Genomic DNA, 19,369 nt, shown 5'->3' with positions numbered 1-19,369 from the left:
AAGATAACCGTAAAAGGTTATTTTCAAATGTCTTCACTTTTTAACATTTTTAATGAATCTTTTGCCCCATGCAATATGTTACTGGATTTCTTGATAATGCTTGATCATGGGTGTTGATTGTGGATACAAGTAAAAATCAATCCTTGACAAAGACAATATTTTATCCATTTGCCATGATGTTCCCTATTGGTCCAGTTGTGAGGATTTTCATTTTATTTATGTTGACATGTAATCCATACTGAAGGCTGCAGGTTTTTCCTACACTCCTGTATAAAATGGTTATGTGTGTGACTCTGTAATGTCAAACTATTCCTGGGTTCCCTAAAACTGAGCCATCATCTCTTCTTATATTTGATTCAGACTTCTTTCAAAATTACTAAAGAATAAATGAACAACCAATCCTATTACGGATTGAAATTAGTCCAACTTAACTGTTACACTGGTTGCTACTGGTGCTCTGTTTCCTCCACTGGGGTTGCAGTGAGTCAATTACATAGTGTGGCAGATTAGAAAGAGGGCTACAAACGATTCCCTTCTCAGAATCCAAGACCCTGAAAAGTATATTACAAATTCTTGCATCCAGAGGCAGAGTCTATTTTTCTACCTGTTTAATCTGAATTTGACCATGTAATTTATACTGACAAATAAACCTTAGCATATGTGACACAGGGAGAAACTTGAAAATAATTTGTACACTAAGTCTGGCTTTTTCCTGCTACTCTTGAAAACCTACCACCTCTAAATGAACAAGGTGACTCAATGACTCCTGTTGCCACAGACATTGTCAACCAACCCTTTAGAAGTAGAGCTACTAGCTGGACCATATTTCTAAACCGTAAGTACAAATGTCTGAGTGAGCCCAATTAGGATCAACAGTAGAACTACCCAACTCATCCTAACCCAAGTAATTGATCACATAATTGTGAGATAAATAACTGATTAGTGTGTAAATCAGTGTTTTAGGGGTAGTGTTTATGCAGCAATTGAGTCCCTTGCTGGTGCCAATGGTTAATACACTTAGCTGGTAACCAAAAACATCGATGGCTCATGTCTACCAAATGTACCTCAGAAGCAATACCTGGTGATCTATTTCTGAAAATTCAGCCATTCAAAATCCAGTGTAGTATAGACTCTGACACACATGTGCTCACCACAGCTTAGAGTTGATTTGATGGCTACTGTTTTTTGGCTAGTGTGCAACAATTGTTAACCAGTACACGTAGACTTGAAAGTGTGATCGTTTTTGTGTCCATCTGGTTGGGTCAGGATTCTCAGTGATTTGGTTATTAACACCTACTAATCTTCCATGATGAGAGTTCTCCAAGGGTGTGGTCTGTTTCCAATAAGTAGACATTGTGAGAAAGCTTGCTTGCTTTGGGCTGGGTCTGGATACTGCATCTGACTCATCGACCTTCATTTCTTTGGACTTGTGTCATGTTCTGACATATTTGCCTGCTAATTATCACTGGCCTGCCATCTTACCTGCTAACCTTGGATTCATGTCCCCACCCTCGTCACACTGCACAGTGTGGTAGCTAATGGGATGGTACCGTTTCCTCGCACTGTCATAACAAAACATCACAAACTGGATAGCTCACAGGAACAGAAATTGATTCCTCACAATACCAAAGGCTAGCAGCCCAATCCAAGATGTTAGCAGGGTTGTTATTTCTCTGAAGAGTGTAGGGAAAGATCTTTTCTTGTATCTTTCAATTTCAGTATTTCTTAGCTGGCAGCTGCAACTTCAGATGGACTCCTTTGTCTGTCTCTGTGTCTTCTCTCCTTTTATTAGGATATGTCTCATATTGGATTCTGATCCACCCTAATTTGAGTGGCATTGTAAGGTAACCATTAGACTGCTAACCACAAGGCTGGTGATTCAAACCTACCAGCTGCTCCACAGGATAAAAGTAAAGTTATTTGGCTTATATAAGATTTTCAGCCTTGGAAATTCTACCTGGGATCACTATGAGTCAGAACAAACTTGATGGCAGTGGATTGTTGTGGAGTTTCTATTTCCAGATGAAAACACTTTCAAAGACCTTATTTCCAAACAAGATCATATTGGAAGATAATAGAGGTTAAAACTTCAGCATATCTTTTTGAGTAACTATAACAACAACAACAAATTTATGGCAGAGGGAGAACCCAAGCCACATGTAGCTAGGCTAAGGATGAGACCTCAAGACACATGAGAAGGTCTGCACTTGCCCAGAGAGTGTCACTGTGCCTGAGCGGGCAGATATTAAATATCAAATAAAGAAGCATGACAGTGGAGAGATCAAGAAAGAAGAACAGGTTTTATATTTTAGAACTTTTAATAATACTTTTTTGGTTGATTTTTAAGGAGGGGTCCTGCATACGAATTATGTACCTGACCCTGACAAGAGCTGAACATATTTGGACACTTGACACTTTACCCAAATTGTCTCATTTCAACCTCAAAATTGTCTTCCATGCTTTTAGAACTATATTTTTCACATATTCCACTATAACTCTTAAGCAGAAATATTTTTTCAAATCATGATATACACATATAAATGAAACAAACATTTCACTAAGTAATACTAACTTTTATTGTATATGATAAACTAGAAACATAATCTAGATAATATCACACAATTATGTATGAAAATTTAAATCTACAAGCTTTCAGTAAAGATGGTGCCATAGACAGATACACAGGATAATCCCTCTTCCACAAAGACATGTCGAAAACAGGTTTTAAAAAAATCACTTCAAGGCACTATCCATCAGAAGAGACAAATAAAGGCATTATGGTTCTCTTTACAAGTTGCAAGCTGTTGGGCTTTGTGGTCCCCCTGAGTGGAAATGGCCAGCGCCGGCCCGCGGTTCCCTGCTGACCAGGACAGGTTCATCTGCATCTACCCTGCTTATCTGAACAACAAGACCATTGCCGAGGGGCGCTGCATCCCCGTCAACAAGGCTGTTGAAAATCCTACAGCTTCAGAGATTCAAGATGTATGCTTAGCAGTTGGACTTAATGTATCTCTTGAGAAAAATAAAATGTACTCTCGAGAGTGGAATCGTGATGCTCAGTACAGGGGCAGAGTCCGGGTCCAGCTGAAACAAGAGGATGGCAGCCTCTGTTTGGTACAGTTTCCATCGCGTAAGTCGGTAATGTTGTATGCAGCCGAAATGATACCTAAGCTAAAAACAAGGACACAAAAAACAAGTGGGACTGACCAGAGTCTTCAGCAAGGAGAAGGAAGTAAAAAAGGAAAAGGCAAGAAGAAGAAATGATCTGGGACGAGAATCAAGTCTATGGTTCTCCAGTAAGACACATGGATGGAGGCCTCTGTTGTCTACCTGAGAGTTGTCTACCTGAGAGACACCGAAGAAACTTTGCTTGCATCTGGAAGGAACTGACTTTTTGTGCCTCCCAGCTACTGCATCCAAGTTGACAATGAAATAAATACACATGAACATTTTCATCTTGCTTGTAAACAATATAAAAGAATTTCCCTTCAGTGCATTTTGTGGATGAAAGAAGAATATTTTTTAAATGGAACAATGAACTGTACCCTAAGTTAACTGAAATCCTCTTTATCCTCTGTGAAAACATGTTTGAGATAAATTTAATAAAATTTGAATCATATAATTTGTTCATCTTTTAAGTTAATGAAATAAAGTTCGACTAAAAAAAATAAAGACATTATGTAATTATTTTTAAAATCATTTTATTGGGGCCCATACAACTCTTATCACAATCCATACATACATCAATTGAGTAAAGCACCCTTATACATTCATTGCCCTCATCATTCTCAAAATTTGCCTTCCGCTTGGGTTCCTGGAATCAGCTCATTTTCCTTTTTTCCCTCCCCCTTCCACCCAACTCCCCCTCCCTCGTAAACCCTTAATAATTTATAAATTATTATTTATCTTATCTTACACTGCCCGGCGTCTCCCTTCACCCACTTTCCTGTTGCCCACCCCCCAGAGAGGAGGTTATATGTAGATCCCCGAGATTGGTTCCCCCTTTCTACCCCCACTTCCCTCCCGGTATCGCCACTCTCACCATTGGTCCTGAGGAGTTCGTGTATCCTAGATTCCCTTTGTTTCCAGATCCCAACTGTACTGCTGTGCATCCTCTGGTCTAACCAGGTTTGCAAGGTAGAATTGGGATCATGATAGTTGGGGGGGGTGAGGGGGGTAGCTTTTAAGAACTAGAGGAAGTTTTGAGTTTCGTTATTGCTACACTGAACCCTGAGTGACTCATTTCCTCACCACTACCCCTCTGCAAGGGATGTCCAGTTGTCTACAGATGGGCATTTGGGTCCCCATCACGCATTCCCCTCGTTCACAATGATGATTTCCCCCGCCTTTGTTGCTTGAAACCTGGTCCCATCGGCCCTTCGTGATCACACATGTTGGTGTGCTGCTTCCATGTGGGCTTTGTGGCTTCTGGGATAGATGGCCGCTTGTTTACTTTCAAGCCTTTAAGTCCCCAGATGCTATCTCTCAATAGCTGGGCACCATCAGCCTTCTTCACCACACTTACTTATGCACACATTCGTCTTCAGCGTTTATGTGGGGAAGGTGATCACACAATGATGGTTTTTGTTCTTTGGTGTCTGCTACCTGATCCCTTCCACACCTCGTGTTCACTTAGACTGTGTGCTTCTTCTCTGTGGGCTTTGTTGCTTCTGAGCTAGATGGCTGCTTGTTTACTTTCAAGCTTTAAGACCCCAGACGCTATATCTTTTTGATAGTCGGGCACCATCAGCTTTCTTCACCATGTTTGCTTATGCACACGTCTGTCTTCAGCAATCATGTCGGGAAGGTGGGTATCATGGAATGACTGTTTAGCTGAGCAAGGTGCTATCGTATTGTGGGAGTGTGTGCGAGGAGGCCCAATGTCCACCTGCTACCCTACTACTGAACCTATAAATATATGCACATAGGTATATTTCCCCCATAATCATAAATATATTTACATATGTACATGTCTGTATTTAGGCTTCTGTTTATGCCCTTTGACTCCTACTCCTTTCCTCTATTTCAATAATTATTAAAAAGATAGTTGAATTAGAAGATATCTATTCACCCTCAAAAAAATTAATCAAAATTGAAGAGATAAATCGACAATACTACAATAGTATTGGGATGCTTCAATACATCTCTTTCTAGGAAAAACAGAACTATAAAAAAATTCAATAAAGACACAGAAAAATTAAACAACACGATTCATCAATATAAAATCTTAGACATATACAGAACATTCCACCCAGCAACGGCACAATACAAATTATTTTCTAGCACACATTGAACATTCTCCAAAAAATGACAAAATGCTAGGTCACAAAGCAAGCCTCAGTAAATTTCAGAACAGTGAAATATTACAACCATTTTCTCAGCTTCTAATGCTATAAAGTTAGAAATCAGCAATAGGAAGATCAAGGAAGAAAATCAAATACCTGGGAACTGAACAACATCTTGCTTAAAAACTACTGGGTAGCTGAAGAAATGAGAAATGAACTTTTAAAATTGCTTGAAACAATTGAGAAAAAAAAACCAAAACACAAAAGCCTTTGAGAGACAGCAAAAGCAGTACTCAGACTGCAATTTTTAACAATAAACACACACATGAAAAATGCAAAGCTGCCAATATCATAAAAAAAATGAAATACATTTCCCATTTCTCCCAAAACTCCCCAGATGTACTTCCACAGGACAATTGATCCAGTCACTTTCTCTATAGATTTTCCTATCCTGGATTTTATATACAGAAAACATATTTAAAAACAAGCTAGCATGATTAGCAAAGTCAAACAAATATCGATGTGAAGGAAGGGGTGTGTGGAGTGGAGACCCAAGGCCCATCTGTAGACAATTGGATGTCCGCTTACAGAAAGGACACAATTGGACATCCCTTTACAGAAGGGTCACAAGAAAAGATGAGCCAGTCGGAGAGCAGTATAGCACTGATGAAACTTACAACTTTCCTTGAGTTCAATGGTTCTCAAGCTTCTTAATGCGACCACCCTTTAATATAGTTCCTTATGTTGTGGTGACCCCTAACCATAAAATTATAAAATCCTTCCTACTTCATAGCTGTAGTTTTGCTACTGTTATGAATCAGGCAATCCCTGTGAAAGGGTTGTTCAACCCCTAAGGGGTCATGACACACAGGTTGAGAACTGCTGCTCTAGTTTTTAATGGTTCCCTGGCCCCACTATCATGATACTAATTCTACCTTACAAATGCAGCTAGACCAGAGCATGTACACTAGTACAGATAAGAACTCGCAACACTGGGAATCCAGGACAGATAAACCCCTCAGGACCAATAATGAGGGTTGTAATACTAGGGAAGGGGAAGGTAGGGAGAAAAAGGGGGAACCAATCACAATGATCTATATATAACCCCCTGTGAGGGGGACAGGCAACAGAAAATTGGGTGAAGGGAGACAGCGGTTGGTGTAAGACATGAAAAAAGTAATAATTTATAAATTATCAAGAGTTCATGAGGGAGGAGGGGGAGAGAGGGGGGAAATGAGCTGATACCAAGGGCCCAAGTAGAAAGAAAATGTTTTGGAAATGATGATGGCAGCATATGTATAAAGGTGCTTGACACAATGGATGGATGGATGGATGGATGGATGGATGGATGGATGGATGGATGGATGGATGGATTGTAATCAGAGCTGTAACAGCCCTCAATGACAATGTTTGTTTTGTTTTTTTTAGGAAAAATAAGTGTTTTTCCAATATCAACACATAGCATCCCTATAATTCGCTGCCATTGAATCTATTCCAAATTATAATGATTCTACAGGACTGAGTAGAACTGCCTCTTTGAGTTTCTGAGACATTAATTTTTTTTCATCTTTCTGCCCCTGGAACAACTGATAGCTTTGTTGGAATAGCTGAGCATGTGGTTAGCAGCTGAGGGTCTAATCACTGTAAGATTGTGTAAAGCTGCCCCATAGAGTGTTCAAGGCTATGGCACCCAACTGCCTCCTTCTTCTTCCGTGGAACAGCAATTTGGACGACTGGCCTGTTGGTTGACATATGAGTGCTTCACCATGCACCACCAGGGCTCCATAAGTATAGTATTCTTTGCACGAGTTATCAATCCAGTGACTAACCAAACCCAAAGGGGTAGTAGGAGAGAGAATAGATCAGAAAGTATGGGTATAATGTGGACTTCTCAAAGAAGGAGTGGAAAAACACTTCTTTTACTTAAATCATTTTATTAGGGGCTCATACAACTCTTATCACAATCCACACATACATCAATTGTGTAGAGCATATTTTTACATTCATTGCCCTCATCATTCTCAAAACATTTGTTCTCCACTTAAGCCCCTGGCATCAGCTCCTCATTGTTTCCCCTCCCTCCCCACTCCCCCCTCCCTCATGAACCCATAATGATTTATAAATTATTATTTTGTCATATCTTGCCCTGTCCAACGTTTCCCTTCACCCACTTTTCTGTTGTCCATCCCCCAGGGAGGACGTCACTTGTAGATCCTTGTAATCGGTTCCCCCTTTCCAAACCACCCTCTCTCTACCCTCCCAGTATCGCTACTCACACCACTGGTCCTGAAGGGACCATCCGCCCTGGATTCCTGTATTTCCAGTTCCTATCTGTACCAGTGAACATCCTCTGGTTTAGCCAAACTTGCAAGGTAGAATTGGGATCATGATAGTGGGAGGGGGGCAAGCATTTAGGAACTAGAGGAAAGTTGTATTTTTCATCGTTGCTACATCGCACCTTGACTGGCTTGTCTCCTCCCCAATATCCTTCTGTAAGGGGATGTCCAGTGGCCTACAAATGGGCTTTGGGTCTCCACTCCGTATTCCCTCCCCTCATTCACTATAAGATTTTTTGTTCTGATAATGCCTGATACCTGATCCCTTCAACACCTCATGATCACACAGGCTGATGTGCTTCTTCCATGTGGGCCTTGTTGCTTCTGAGCTAGATGGTCGTTTCTTTACCTTCAAGCCTTTAAGACCCCAGACGCTATCTCTTTTGATAGCCGGGAACCATCAGCTTTCTTCACATTTTTTTATGCATCCATTTGTCTTCAGCGATAGTATCATGGAGGTGAGCACACAATGATATGATTTTTTTGTTCTTTGATGCCTGATAACTGATCTCTTCGGCACCTCGTGATCACACAGAGTGGTGTGCTTCTTCCATATGGGCTTTGTTGCTTCTGAGCTATATGGCCACTTGTTTGCCTTCAAGTCTTTAAGACCCCAGATGCTATATCTTTTGATAGCTGGGCACCATCAGCTTTCTACACCACATTTGCTTATGCACCTGCTTTGTCTTCAGTGATTGGGTCGGGAAGGTGAGCACCACAGAATGCCAATGTAATAGAAGAAAGTATTCTTGCATTGAGGGAGTACTTGAGTGGAGGCCCAATGTCCTTCTGCTACCTTAATACTAAACCTATAAATATACGTACAGACATGTATTTCCCCATCCTCATATATAAATATATTTGCACATGTACATGCCTTTATCTAGACCTCTATAAATGACCTTTGCCTCACAGCTCTTTCCTCTATTTCCTTTGACTTTCCTCCTATCCCAATATCATGCTCAGCCCACCTGGGTTTCATCAATTCCTCTTGGTTACATTACCCTTGATAATGACCTACCAGGCCTGCCACGCCCTCCTCACCACCAATTTGGATCACTTGTTCCCTTGTCCCTGGGTTTGTTAATACCACTACCTTTCCTCCCACCTCCCCCTCTCCCATGTCCCCCCGGAACTGTCAGTCCTGTTGTTTTCTCCTCCAGATTGTTCATCAAGCCTATCTTATTTAGACAGATCTGCGGAGATAATAACATGCACAAAAAGAAGACAGAGCAAAACCAAGCAACAAAATACAACAAAACAGCAACAATGACAAACCAATGACTAAAAAAAACACAACAAGAAAGAAAAGCTTGTAGTTAGCTCAAGGATTGTTTGTTGACCTTTAGAAGTGTTTTCCAGTCCAGTCTGTTGGAGCACCAAGCCCTGGCTCCAAAGTTCACCTTCAGCATTCCCTGGGGACCTCGCCATTCCATTCCCTTGCTGTTCTGTTGCACCCCCTTAGTGTTTTGCCTTGGTGTGATGGGATCAGATTGGGCCCAATTCCCACACTGTGTCTCCAGTGTTGTCCCCTGTAGGGCTATGAGTCAGTGAGGGGTGCTATGTCTCATAGTGGGGCAGGCCATGTGGTCCCCTCCGTGGCCTGGCTTCTCTAATTGGGAACATCGTCCTCACAGCCTGGTGGGCCAGGGTGTGCTACACCTTCTCCTCCTCCCACTTCATCTGCTCCTGTGTGCTCTGATCAGATATGTCCCTCTCCCATAGCTGCAGAGTCAATGCTGTCCTTTGAAATAAATTCTTCTGGGGGGAGCTGGGAAAAACATTTCTGAAATGTTGGGCAGCAGGTCAGAAAATTGGAGGTTTGTGTAGAATTTCCACACTTGTAACTCCACCCACTGTCACCAAGTGCATTTTTGACTCATAGTGACCCTACATGGTGTTTCTGAGGCCTTGTGAATCTTTACAGAAGCAGCTTCATCTTTCTCAGATGGAGCAGCTGGGGAGTTTTAATTGCCTATCTTGTAGTTGCCCAATTAGTGTCTGCTAATTTGGCAGTCTGAAAGAGGATCTGTTCTTAATTGGTGACCTTTAACCAGCTCTGGGTGGTTAAGTATCGTAGAAAGAGGGTGTCATGGGGCAACTGGCAATGGAGATGAAGACTGGATCAGTCTCTACATTTGAAACATTGGATTCATGCTGCTCCTTACACTCACTTCTTACTTCGATGCCTTACTTATGGGAGAAGGAGGAAGTGGGGTGTTTGCTTTGTTTATTTGTGTTCTCTAATCATTTGAATTGAGAGTCAGTCACAAGGAGTAGAGACCACAGTGATATACTCAATAAATAAAGCCGTGGGCACTAATGTAGAGTTCAGGCAGTCCCCTGAGTGTGAACAAGATCCCTTCCTAAGTAGGTAAGTTGGAAGAAACTCATACACTTCTTACGTAGCCTTACTTTAGTGTGATGGGGAGTCCTGGTGATATAGTGGAGACGCATTGGGTTGCTAAGCACTAGGTCAGCAGTTCAAAACCATGCTGCTCTGCAGGGGAAAGAAGAAGTTTTCTACTCCCTTAAATAGATACAGTCTAGGAAACCCACAGGGGCAGTTCTATCCTGCCATATAGGGTCACCATGAGTCACAATTGACTCAATCGCCCTGAGGGAGGGTTTGTGTTTTGGGTTTTTTTAGTGTGGTAACAGTGGTTTGGTTTGGTTTGGTGCAAGAAATGTTTTTTTGGTGAAAAATAGTATGTGCAGCATGTGAAGGCTAATTGTGAAGAGGAATTCGTTGCAAGTAGGGATTGATTCAATCATTCCAAAGTAAGGGTAAATTTATATAACATTGAAGAGCAAATACAAGTTGCCTGAGGTAGTTAGTTTATTGTGCCAACCTGGCCAATAAACACATGTGGGATTAATTGAAGGGCAGCGGGATAAATGGCCCAGTGAGCCTTGCTTTTCTAGTTCTCGGGTCTCTTGCTTTCTGATGGTCGGACCAGGGTGCAGCTGCCTTAGCCAGTTCCCTGCTTCAGCTAACAAGGCTGACTTCCTGCAAGACATCCCTGAGGAGAAGCCACATAGACCTACCCTGATGCAGCCCTGGGTGCTGGAGCAGCCGTGTGGAAACCCCTGCCAGTGCTGAGATGCTTACACATGCACTGACTCAGCTTTCCTTCTGAAGTTGGTATTATTGCATCTGTTTTGTGAGATAGAGGAGGACTTTGTGGATTGGTGTTAGACACATGGACACATTAATGTGGGACTTGTTAATGTGGGACTTGTGGGCTTGGGAAGCACTGAGTTGGGATGTTTTCGTGATGTACACTTATCCTTAATATAAAATTCATACATATGAGTTTCTGTGGATTTGTTTCTCTAAAGTACCCAGACTAACACATTGCCCTTAAGTCTGATCTTTTTAACTTGAGGATTTACAGTAAATCCATTTGCTAAGAACAATAACAAGAAAGTCAAACAGATAAAAACATCAATTGAAAAGACAGCAGAAAATATTAAAAAGTAGAACAAATTTAAGTGGATCATAAGGAACTCCAATAAAAGGTTGCTAAATTTTTACCTAACTGCATCTACAATTATTAAAAAAGAAATTAAATAAGTGATGGCAACAAAACCACCTGAAATTTTAAAATTCATAACAAAGCACTATGAAGGACTTTTAGAAAACCAAAAAGGAAGAACAGGCTGAGCATATCTTAAACTGAAAGAACTGATGACAAATTCAAAGCTTGAGTTGCAAGGTTGAAGGATTTTATGGGCAAAATATTAAATGGTGCAGGAATCATAAAAAGAAGATGGAGAGAATGTGGAGAGATTGGAAGTCGTATACACTGTTGGTAGACATATACATATATAGCCACTGTAGAAAACAATATGACAATACTTAAAGCAACTTGGAACTGAAATACCATATGATCCAGCAATACCACTTTTAGGCATATACTCTAAAGAAATAAGACACAATGCAAGTAAGGTATGCTCTCCCATGTTCATAGCAGCACACTCCACTATAGCACGAAATTGCAAGCAGCCCAAATGCCCAACAGTGGAAGAATGGATAAAAAAATTATGGCACATACACACAATGGAATACTATGCATCCCTATAAAACAATGGTGAAAGCATGAAACACCACATGACATGGAAGGTCCTGGAAACCATTATGCTGAGTAAAGTAAGTCAATCACAAAGGACAAGTATTGTATGAGTCCACTACTATAAGAAGAAACACCAATTGAACAAATCCTAGGAACCAATTCCTGAACAAAAGGAGAGAAAATTACCCACTGGTGATGAACCATACATCACCTCCCTTTCATACACTTCACAAGAGCTAACTTGAAGGAAGAGACCTCGCATTGCCTGGTGTCACTCCTTCAAGAGGGGGAAATGGAAAATGACCATCCACTTGGGGTTCATACCATCAAGACAAGGCTGGGGCAAATCAAGGGGACCCCCCCCCCCATGGATGGAAGGAGAATCTTGCTGTAAAATCAAGCAAGACCAGAGGAGGGAACCATCTACATTTTTTAGGAGACGCTGATAAAATTCTGTTGGAGAGTATGGTGGGTGATTGGGGAGAAGTAACCTCACATCGGGAAGGAATGCTAAACAATGATTGTAGGAAACTTAGAGGGACAATGGACCAGATTTTATGTTACTGAGTAGACACTACGAATACGTTTCTACCCAACATTCAGTAAACCAATCCATGGACTACACACCATGATGATCGTGAAAGCTGACCTAACAGGAAGCATGGTATAACACAGGGGCTACACCAGAAGTACTTAAATAGAAGCCCTGCTGAATGAACTGAGCTCTGCCTCGAAGTTGCCTTCACCCTTGGACAGAGGACGGAGATAGTTGGATGGAAAAGAAAGTAGAGAGTAGCCCACCCAGGACTGTAGAAGTGGGAAAAACCCAGGCTTGGTAGGTATCCACTGGAAAGGGACCCAGAATGACCATATATTTAGTATCTCAATGACCACCTTGCAGTGACACAACAGGTATTGATCTGCGGGGCAGGGATCGGCACTTGGAAGAACTGACCTGAGAAGGTCCCCTCACCCATCCTGGCACAAATCCCCATACTTAGAATAAAAAGAGCACAATCAAATGGGAAATTGAACTGTATAGGACAACAACTCATGGGTTGTGACTCAAGGTGGAAATGTACTCATAGATTCCTTATACTGACAGTGTCCGGTGTGCTGTGCCTTTGGAGAAATTGACAATGTTATCAGGCATTTACCCTATTTGTGTAGTTGGTCTTAGGGGATTTTGATTTTGTCAAATTATGGCCCCCAAAGTAAACCTGAGTTGTCCATATACCATGACATGCAGATGAATTCTGGGTTCCTACTTAACTCTAGCCCCAATTCAAGAGCAGTTAGTTCTGATCACATGGCCCTGCTCAATACTCATCTTCATGAGATGGTCACTGAAGATAAGGGTGCTAGAGCAAAGTGTGGAGAAGAAAGAAGATGGTGCCCAGCTACCAATCGAAATAGTACCTGGGGTCTTAAAGGCTTCTATTCAAACAAGCAGTCATCGAAGTGAGGAGTCAACTAAGTCTACATGGAAAAATCACACCAGCTTGTGTGATACAAAGATGACAACAACAAAATTCAAATATGATGAAGGAAGATGTATCAGAGCTACAATCATGAACAGTCTATTGGCTATGGAGGACAGTGGGACTCCAAAACCCATCTGAAGAGTAAATAGTAAGATTATGCCTGAAGCAAGGGTCTCAAACAGTCTATCAGACAAAGATCATTGTAATCTTGAGCATGTTGGATTGAACTTGATACTTGGTCAGTTGACCTTCCTATTGACCCAACCTGAATTTGTTCTAAATGCAAGTGTCTCTTGAATGTTCCATGACAAAACTTTTCTCCCTGGCTTTTAAAACATTAATAGTGGTCTTTTCTCTCTTACTCATTGTTTGTAATTTTACCTTTATATTATTATTAATTTATCCTTACCATTTTATTTCTATTTTATTTTTTATTGTTTCTATCAGGTTTCCCAGTTTGTGAAGCACAGAATGAGTAGATGCATAGAGATAATAATTGATGCAATGGCTTATAAGGGATGTAGGGGTGTGGTGGGAGATAGGGAGGAAGAGGGAATTTGGGGAGTAAATAATGAAGGCGGGAGGGGGGAGCACTAGAACTGCTTGTGATTACACAACTCATTTTAAAGGCAATTTAGCTATAGGGGGGAAATATTCTAAAATTGATTGTGGTAATGAATGTGTAATTCTTCTTGATATGACTAAACTATTGAACTATTGAATTGTGAATTGAATTATTGAATGATTGAATGATATGTAGATTAGGTGCCAAAAGAAGAAGAAGAAAAAAAAAGGTGGGAAGAATAGAGTCACTGCACCAAAAAGAAGTAGCAAAATTTCCACCATTTCAGGAGGTAGCATATAAGCAAGAACCAATGATGCTGAAGGAAGAAATTCAAACTGTACTGAAAGTATTAGCCAAAAATATGGCTTTGAGAATTGATAGAATACCAATTGAAAGGTTCCAATAAGCTGATGAAGCACTGAAAGCACTTATTCATCTATAAGATACCCACTTGGCGAAGTTACTGGAAGAGATTTATAGTTAAACCCATTCCAAAGAAAGGTGACCCAACAGAATACTCAAATTATGGAACAATATCTTTGCTATCTCATGAAAGTAAAATTATTCTGAAGATCACCCAGAACAGCTGCAGTAGTGCATTGACAGGCAGCTGCCAGAGGTTCAGGCCAGATTCAGAAGAGAATGTGGAGCATTGCTGATGTCAGATGGATCTTGACTGAAAGCAGAGAACACCAGAAAAATATTTACTTGTGTTTTATTGACTATGCCAAGGCATTCGACTATGTGGATCACAACAAGTCATGGGCTTCCTTACGAAGAAAGGAAATTCCAGATAACTTCATTGTGCTCATGCAGAACTTGTACATGGATCGAGAGGCAGTTGTGTGAACAGAACAAGGGAATACTGCATAGTTTCAAATCAGGAAATGCATGCATCAGAGTTGTATCCTCTCACCATATTTATTCAATCTGTATGCTCAGCAAATCATCAGAGAAGGTGGCTTATATATAAAAGAATGTGGCATCAGGATTGGTGATAAGCTTATTAGCATCCTGTGAACTACCCATTGCATTGGGTAAATCTGTTATACAAGACCTCTTTCAAGTACCGAAAATCTGCAAGCATACTACCTACCTAAATGAACACACACTGAGATAGAAACTTCAACAGGCCTATAACAAAGGAACTCAATTAAGTTATTTACATTTTTTCAACAGCAACAAAAATACAGAACCAGACGACCTCACTGGGGAATTCTACCAGGCATTCAGAATATAGAAAAAGGTGGCACACTCCCAAACTCATTGTATGAAGTGAGTAGAACCCTGTATAGCCATGCACTGTTTCCTTATGTTGTGCATAGGGTCACCCTGGGTCAAAGCCACCTCCATGCCATTTAAAAACAACAACAGTATAACCGTAATATAAAAATCAGAAAATAAATTACTAAACTAGAAAAGTACACACCAATATCCTTTAACAATATAGATGAAAGAATTCTCAACTAAATCCTGGCTTTAAAAAAGACCATGGGGTCATTTATCATGTCCTTCAATAAAATAATGATGTCTTTAAAGTGAACAGGGGCATATACAAACTATAGGCAAACAAATGGATTTTTAGCTCACAATTGATTGTAGCACCAGTCTGAGAACAATTAGTTCTTATTATATGGCCCTGCTCAATACCTACACCCATGAAGTGATCACTGAAGATATGGGTGCGGAAGCCAAGTGTGGTGAAGAAAGAAGATGATGGCCACCTACCAGAAAGAATAACATCTGGAAGTCTTTAAAGCCTGCCTTCCAACAAGTAACCATCTAAATAAGGTGTCAGCTAAGTCCACATAGAAGAAGCACACCACCATGTGATTCAAGAATTATAAATAATAAAAGCCAAACCCAGAGGAGAGAATGATGTTAGATCTTAAATTCTGAACATGGCTTGCAGAAAGCTGCAGGTGACAGTGGAAGCCCAACAAAATCCATTTGCATGATTAAGCCTCAGATGAATGTCCTGACTACAGACCAGGCAGAATACACTGCAGAGTTGATTACTGCAATTGTAGTAAGGTCAAAATATGAAACCTTGTCATTGATTTCCCTCTTGACTCAGTGTATTATTGCTCTGGTGTTCAATATTTTCTGCTTTGTTTTTGATTGAAATTTTTCTATTTTATTGTGTCATTGTTGTGGGACCACTTGTGTGTGTATTCTGTATTGATTTTGTATGATTCTCTGTATATTAAACCGAGATTAGGTAAACCTATAGAGACAGTGACTGGATCAATAAATCCAAAGGGGACTGACAGGAAATGGGAACTGATGAGTACAAGATAGAAGAAATGTCCTGGAATTGATTCTGATGATGGTTGCACAATTTTTATGAATGTGATTGAACTATTGAAATGTATGATATGTGATTGTGTCTGTGTAATATGTGATATGTGTCTGTGAAATTGTTAATAAGTAAGCAAACAAAAACTGAAAAATTAGAAGGACCCAAATCCTCACATCTGGATCAGTGGACACCATCATGATGGATAGAGAAAGGATTAATGTAGACAAGGAGTTCATCTTGCTTGGATTCAAAATCAATGCTCATGAAAAAAGCATTCAAAAGATCAAAAGACATGTTACATTGGGCATCTTGCATGTTGCATCTACTGCACAAGACCTCTTTAGACTGTTGAAAAGCAGGGTGATTACTTTGAGGAGAGAGGCATCCCTGGTCCAAGCCATGGTATTTTCAACTGCCTCATATGTATGTGAAAATTGAACATTAAATAAGGAAGACTTAAGAATAATCAATGCATTTGAATTATGGTGCTGGCAAAGAATATTGAACTGCTAAAAACATGGACTGCTAAATGGAGAAACAAATCTGTCTTAGAAGAAAGACAGCCAGAGTGCTCCTTAGAGGTAAGGATGGCTGGTAAAACTTGGTCTTTCATATTTTGGACATTTTTTCACGAGATACCAGTACCCATAGAAGGATATCGTGCTTAGTAAAGTAGAGGGGCAGTGAAAAAGAGGCAGGCCTGCAATAAGATGGGTTGACACAGTGACTGCCACAATTGGCTCATGTATGGGAACAATTGTGAGGACGGCCCAGACTTGGCATTTAAAAAAATTTTTTTGTGCATAGGGTCAAACCCAACTCGATGGCACCTAACAACAACAGCATCCATGAGTGTTGAATTGGGTCCAGGCCAAATGAAGTCCTTGACCACTTCAGCCTTACTCCATGCATCACTCTGTGTATTGTTTGAGCAGTGAGGATTTTCATTTTCTTTACATCAAGTTGCAATCCATACTGAAGCTGCACTCTAATTTTCATTAGCAAGTGCTTCAAGTCCTTGCTTTCAGCAAGTAAACTTGTGTCAACTACATATCACAGATTGTTAATAATCCTTCCTCCAGTCCTGAAACATTTTCCAAGTCAACCTGATCTGATTGCTGATGGTTATTCACTAGAGTATATTGCAAGTCTCCCTTTATCACTTCTTTATATTGACATCAACAACTTTTTCCTTCTAGACTTTCTTTCAACTATGTGTTGGTTAAATCACGCCCATAATTACATAAACTTGTGTAAAACTAAAATAAAAAATCCTAATTAATAGGATCTAGCAAAATATCAAAAAAATAATACTTCATGATCAAGTGGAATTCATACCAGCTACGTAAGGATGGCTCAACAGTAGAAAAATAATCAATATAAATAAACAAAAGAAAATACATGTATTTTCATATTGATAGATACAGAAAAAGCATTTGACAAAACCCAACTACATTCCTGATGAAAAGTTTCAATAAAACAGGAATAGAAGGTAAATTCGTTGATATAATAAAAGCCATATATGAAAAACTAAAGGACAATAAATAACCCAGTTAGTGGAGCTATACTGAAAACATTTCCCTTGCTAATGGGAGTCAGATAGGGATGTCCCTTATTCAAAATTGCACTGGAAGTCTTGTCCAGCACTATTAGACCATCTGCACAAAACTAACAGCCAGTATCTCATTGAGTGGGAAGAAACTGAAAGTATTCCCCTTGCAAATGGGAACCATAAAAGGATGTTTTTATCACCACTCTCATTCAATATTGTGTTAAATTTCTTAAACAGAGCTATAGACAACAAAATAAAGTCAAAAGCATCCAAATTGGCAAAGAAGAAATAAAACTCTCTATTTCAATGTGATATGAATCTGCACATAGAAAAATCCCCAAAGACTCTGCAAGAAAATTATTGGAAATAATTGAAAGATTTGGCAACTGGCAAGACATAAGAATAGCATATAAAATTCAATCAAATTTCTATATACTAGCTAAGAGAGTTCTGAAAATGAAATCAATAAAGCAATACCATTTACAATAGTCACCCAAAATATGAAATACTTATAAATAAATCTAATTAGAGAAACAAAATTTTTACAAAGAAAACTACAAAACCCTACTAACAAGCAGCCCAAAGAGAGTTACATAAGTGGGAGAACGTTCCATGTCCATGATTAGGAAGTCAACTTGGTGAACATATCAATTATACCCAAAGCAATCTATGCATATAATGCAATTCTGATCCAGATCCCAGGATCATACTTTAAAGAGATAGAAAACCAAACACCAGCACTGTATGGAAAGGACAGGGACCCCAGATAAGCATTGCACTCCTAAAGAACAAAGTAGGAGAACCCTCACTTTCTGACCTCAAAACCACAGTATAATCACAGTTGTCAAATAGGTTGATTGTCTTATAGCAATAGATACTTAGAGAAATAGAACAGAATCAAGGATGCACAAATAAATCCACCCACCTATAAGGGCTGAAAAAATATCAAATGAGGTAGAGACAGTTTCTTCAGCAAATGTTGGTAAAATTACATTTCCATTTCCAGAATAATGAAACAGGACACATGCAGTTTCATTTATAAAAACAAACTCAAGCTGGATTAAATATTTAAATGTAAACCCTAGAATTATAAAGATCATCAATGAAAAAATAGGGACAAATTTAAGGGCCCCAACATATGGCAATAAACACACTATCAAACACTATGCAAAACATACACAGAAAAAGGTGAAATAAATGACTGGAACCTTATAAAAGTGAGACACTTAAGTTCATGAAAAACTTCATCAAAAAAGTAAAATTAAAACCTACAGGTTGGTAAAATAAATGGCAATGATATATTGGACAAAGGATTAATCTCCAACATCTATAGAAAACAACAACATCTCAACCAGAAAAAGATGAATAATCCAATTTTAAAAATGGACTGATGATATGAGGACAGTTCACCAAAGAAGACATCCAGGTGACCAATAAACATAACGAAATGCTCACAAATCACTAGTTATTTGAGAGAGTCAAATAAAAATAACAGTAAGACACCACCTCACACCAAAATTAATAGAAAAGGTTAAAAAAACAACAAAATAAATGCTAGAGAGGGGACAGAGATATTGGAACTCTCATACATTGCTGGAGGGACTGCAAAACTGCTATGGAACGTGAGATGGCACTTCCTCAAACAACAGCGAATAGAAATACCATATGACCCAGCAATCCCTCTATTAGGTATACACCAAAAAGAAAGAAGTAAAAACGCATGAGTAGACACATACACACCATGGTCATCACAGCTCTATTCACAATAA

General features: G+C 39.7%; 1 pseudogene; it reads left to right on the top strand.

The window, feature by feature from the left end:
• Nucleotides 1–2,787: 2,787 nt before the first annotated feature.
• Nucleotides 2,788–3,331, top strand: LOC142433944 (signal recognition particle 19 kDa protein pseudogene; annotated as a pseudogene).
• Nucleotides 3,332–19,369: the final 16,038 nt, after the last annotated feature.

The sequence above is a fragment of the Tenrec ecaudatus genome, chromosome X (assembly GCF_050624435.1).
Source record: "Tenrec ecaudatus isolate mTenEca1 chromosome X, mTenEca1.hap1, whole genome shotgun sequence".
In the NCBI taxonomy this organism is placed as follows: domain Eukaryota; kingdom Metazoa; phylum Chordata; class Mammalia; order Afrosoricida; family Tenrecidae; genus Tenrec; species Tenrec ecaudatus.
This window is presented reverse-complemented; position numbering and strand designations above follow the sequence as displayed.